The 5,000-nt window shown below is 48.8% G+C and overlaps 2 non-coding genes across 2 annotated transcripts; both read right to left on the reverse strand.

Moving 5' to 3' along the window:
- Positions 1 to 412: 412 nt before the first annotated feature.
- LOC140752882 (5.8S ribosomal RNA) lies at positions 413 to 569 on the reverse strand. Its single transcript, XR_012103482.1, has one exon. It is a non-coding gene; the product is annotated as a 5.8S ribosomal RNA (ribosomal RNA).
- Positions 570 to 1,040: 471 nt separating this feature from the next.
- LOC140752899 (small subunit ribosomal RNA) lies at positions 1,041 to 2,943 on the reverse strand. The gene has a single exon (XR_012103498.1). It is a non-coding gene; the product is annotated as a small subunit ribosomal RNA (ribosomal RNA).
- Positions 2,944 to 5,000: the final 2,057 nt, after the last annotated feature.

Genomic DNA, 5,000 nt, shown 5'->3' on the forward strand with positions numbered 1-5,000 from the left:
ACGCGATATCCGTCAGCGATACGACGCCGTACGTACGCCGTGCGCGCGACAAACGCGCGACAGCGACGACGGCGTCGAAACGCACTTCGGACGTCGAGTCCGCCTACGACGCGCCGAAAAGCGCGCGTCGCTAACGCGTCGCGGCGCACACGCGGAGGCACACCCCGTCGGCCTTTCAGCTCGCCCTCTTAGCGCTCAACACGCACGCAGCGCATATCGCACACCGAAGGGTCGCATAGAGCTTTCCGGGTGGGCTCCGGGCGCGCTTTGAACGACGCAAAGCGTACGCGCAATTTTGCACGCGATAAACAATTTTTAAACGGACCGACGCGACTCGCCGTGGCGCACCGCGCGGAACCGTCAAGTGTTCAAACGGTGCGAATGAACAGTGTGATATTTGTTTTTATACAGCCGGCCCTCAGACAGGAGTGGTCCTGGATGTTTCTCCACGGACCGCAATGTGCGTTCGAAATGTCGATGTTCAAATGTGTCCTGCAGTTCACACTATGACGCGCAGTTAACTGCGTTCTTCATCGACCCGCGAGCCAAGTGATCCACCGTCCAGGGTAATTGTTTCGCATATATCTAATTAAAGATAATGCAATACCATTTTTGTGCGTTCAACGTTTGTCACATGCACGTTCGAATGAATGTGCATTAAAGTGGTTACCTTTTCAGAACGCGCGCGGCGAGCTAACGCCTTAGCGCGACTCCAAAAAACCGCTATCGGTACACGCGCGCGCTCACGCTGCGCACTCCACGTTGTCACGGACTCGGGGCGCGGATTTTTACCTTTCTGCGTCCGAGACGGCGGGAACGCGCGACGCCAGCGACGACGTACGACCTTGTCGCAACGGAGGACACAATCGCCCGAGCGCTACGACTGTACGATACGCCATCGCCGACATCGGTGAGCACGGCGGATCCGTCCATCCATCCATCCATCCATAATATGGACGGACGGACGGACGGACGGTCGGATGGGTATGTTGTGGATTAATGTCTGCGTATTACGAGCGCGAACGCGTCGTGACACACGTTAATGATCCTTCCGCAGGTTCCCCTACGGAAACCTTGTTACGACTTTTACTTCCTCTAAATGATCAAGTTTGGTCAACTTCCCAGCAACGCCGACGGCCGCGAAGCCACCGCGTGTCGGTCCGAAGACCTCACTAAATCATTCAATCGGTAGTAGCGACGGGCGGTGTGTACAAAGGGCAGGGACGTAATCAACGCGAGCTTATGACTCGCGCTTACTAGGAATTCCTCGTTTATGGGGGATAATTGCAAACCCCAATCCCCAGCACGAAGGAGTTTCAACGGGTTGCCCGGGCCTCTAGGCCTGGGAGAACATGCTGATTCCTTCAGTGTAGCGCGCGTGCGGCCCAGGACATCTAAGGGCATCACAGACCTGTTATTGCTCAATCTCGTGTGGCTCGAAGCCGCCGGTCCCTCTAAGAAGAATTTTAATACGTCGCCAGTGAGTTGCACGACCGAAGTCGAGCACACCTAAATGGCGACGCCTATTTAGCAGGCTAGAGTCTCGTTCGTTACCGGAATTAACCAGACAAATCGCTCCACCAACTAAGAACGGCCATGCACCACCACCCACCGAATCAAGAAAGAGCTGTTAATCTGTCAATCCTTCCGGTGTCCGGGCCTGGTGAGATTTCCCGTGTTGAGTCAAATTAAGCCGCAGGCTCCACTCCTGGTGGTGCCCTTCCGTCAATTCCTTTAAGTTTCAGCTTTGCAACCATACTCCCCCCGGAGTCCAAAATCTTTGGTTTCCCGGAAGCTGCCCGCCGAGCCATTGTAGTAACGTCGGCGGATCGCTAGATGACATATTTACGGTTAGAACTAGGGCGGTATCTAATCGCCTTCGAACCTCTAACTTTCGTTCTTGATTGATGAAAACACCTTTGGCAAATGCTTTCGCTGATGTTCGTCTTGCGACGATCCAAGAATTTCACCTCTAACGTCGCAATACGAATGCCCCCAGTTATCCCTATTAATCATTACCTCGGAGTTCTGAAAACCAACAAAATAGAACCGAGATCATATTCTATTATTCCATGCACGAAATATTCAAGCAGCATTTTGAGCCCGCTTTGAGCACTCTAATTTGTTCAAAGTAAAATTGTCGGCCCATCTCGACACTCACTGAAGAGCACCGCGATAGGATTTTGATATTGAACCGGCGTTTTACCGCCGGCTCACCGACGATATGCTCCGCAAACGTGTCAGTATCACCGCGGATGCGGTGCACCGACAGCGCGGCGCACAAATGCAACTACGAGCTTTTTAACCGCAACAATTTTAGTATACGCTATTGGAGCTGGAATTACCGCGGCTGCTGGCACCAGACTTGCCCTCCAATTGTTCCTCGTTAAAATATTTAAAGTGTACTCATTCCGATTACGAGGCCTCGTAAGAGTCCCGTATCGTTATTTTTCGTCACTACCTCCCCGTGCCGGGAGTGGGTAATTTGCGCGCCTGCTGCCTTCCTTGGATGTGGTAGCCGTTTCTCAGGCTCCCTCTCCGGAATCGAACCCTGATTCCCCGTTACCCGTGACAACCATGGTAGTCGCAGAAACTACCATCGAAAGTTGATAAGGCAGACATTTGAAAGATGCGTCGCCGGTACTGGACCATGCGATCGGCAAAAGTTATCCAGATTCATCAAAATTAACGACTTCGGACGCGAGGCCCTCCGTCGATTGGTTTTGATCTAATAAAAGCACTCATCCCATCACTGGTCAGAGTTCTGATTGCATGTATTAGCTCTAGAATTACCACAGTTATCCAAGTAACTGAGTAAGATCTAAGGAACCAAAACTGATATATTGAGCCATTCGCGGTATCGCCTTAATACGGCTTGCACTGAGACATGCATGGCTTAATCTTTGAGACAAGCATATAACTACTGGCAGGATCAACCAGGGAGCTGACAGTCACTCGCGGACGAATGTAGCCGTCGTCGCTCGGACGAGAACACGACACATATCGACGCGGTCGCGGGCGCGTCCGCGTCGAATGATGTTTCGTTTTTGAACTCGTCGTACCTTTTAATATTGTACGCTCTTTGTTTTCGATGGTTCGTGCAGCGTCAACGGAGTATCTCATCCGATTGTCGCAACGATCCAACGAGAGAGTGTGCGCGCGATTTACTAATAGCGCAACTCCGAATTGGATGGTTCACGGCGAGACAATTTAAGATTCACGTTTCATTATTATCTTTTAACACAAACGCGAACACTGAAAACAGATTCAGCCCGGTGTTTGAGAGACGTCGTCCTTGGCGTTAATTTTTATAGCGCCTTATAGAGGACCGTCGCCATAGGCGACGTGCAATTCATTTGTAGGATCGATACGTGAACCGAGACGAGTTTAAACAATCGCATCGGTCGATCCGCACTGTTCAATAAAATGTTCAACGTTCGAAAAGTCCCACGGCGCAACGTGGAAGCGCGCGTTGTTGTGTTAATCGTGACATCGCGACGAATTTGTAAAGTTCGACACAAAATCCACTCGAAACACCACCAACACGAGAGTGCGCACACTACGCGTGAAACCATCGAACGAACTCTTGTATGCGGCATGCAGTCCGTTGTCGAAGTCGGTCAGTCTGTGTCAGCAGGCGGCAGTTATCCGCCGGCCCGTTCAGTCTCACCGCGCCGACAACGCACTACACGTCGCCCGCCCCATGTGTATGCGGCGCTCCTGTTATGACGCGTGGCAGACGGAGCGACAACATATGAACATATGAAAGTCCGTCGGTGGTTCGGGGTGTGGTGTGGGGTGACGATGGTTGCCGGTGGGGGTGGGCTAGCCCTGGGGGGTGCGGGGGAGAGTGGGGGGAGGGGGTTTGGGGGGGGGGGGTGTAGGGGGGGGGGGTCACCGGTTGGGGTTCGTCGGCCGACTTTGCTGCTGCCGCTGCTGCGTCTACCGCGTTATTATTATTATTATTATTTCCTGTTTTGGTTTTTTTGATTTCCAAAAAAAAAAAATTTTTTTTTTTTTTTTAATTTTTTTTTTTCCCCTCTTGTCCATACACCTTTTTAACTTTATTTGCGTATCGTATTAGTCAGATCGTGACGTGACAGTTTGTGCGCTACTCTCAGTACAGAGTTAAATAATTTCTCAATATAATAGCATAATACAAGAGCCACCTTTGAAAAAATACATACGGTCTCACTTTTTTGAAATACGTTGAAAACATTGTAAATTATTAAAACAAAAGAGTATAATATGAATTAAACGGAGGTATATGTATGGGAATATGTTATTATTATTATTACATATAAAACATTGTCTAGTATTTTAGTTTAGAATAGGTTCGATTTAGAAATTGAAAAGTGATCTCGGAAAAGCAACGCGATCATTGAACGTAAGAAATATTAGCGAACCGGCGCACATGTCATCGTAATAAAAGATAATAAAAGAGAACGGTAGTTAGGTAGCAGTTGGCATTTGGCAGCAGTTGGTAGGAACGTGACGTAGTACGTGACGGGTAGGTAACACGCGTTAGTGGCCTGTATGGGGTAGTATATGGACGCTATATAATTGTGACGTTCGGTGTCGTCCGTCGGTCTGCGCGCGGTGGGTGTTGTACAAACCACGTGGCGGGGTGTTCGTGTATCGAAAGATAGACCCAACGGGCAACGTCAAACGCGGGGGGTGTTCGTGTATAGTGTCTTTTTAACTTTATTTGCGTATTTCTTTGTATTATTAGTCAGATCGTGACGTGACAGTTTGTGCGCTACTCTCAGTATAGAATTGAATAATTTCTCAATATAATAGCATAATACGTACGGAATCGAGGAACGATCTCACTTTTTTGAAATACGTTGAAAATATTGTGACTATATAAAACAAAAGAGTATAATATGAATTAAACGGAGGCATATGTATGGGAATATGTTATTATTATTTTTTATTTTTATTTATTTAACACATATAACATTGTCTATTATATTTGGTCAGAAGAGGTTCGATTTAGA

The sequence above is a fragment of the Epargyreus clarus genome, unplaced genomic scaffold (genome assembly GCF_041222505.1).
Source record: "Epargyreus clarus isolate Ecla_fem2 unplaced genomic scaffold, WU_Ecla_fem_2.2 ptg000025l, whole genome shotgun sequence".
In the NCBI taxonomy this organism is placed as follows: domain Eukaryota; kingdom Metazoa; phylum Arthropoda; class Insecta; order Lepidoptera; family Hesperiidae; genus Epargyreus; species Epargyreus clarus.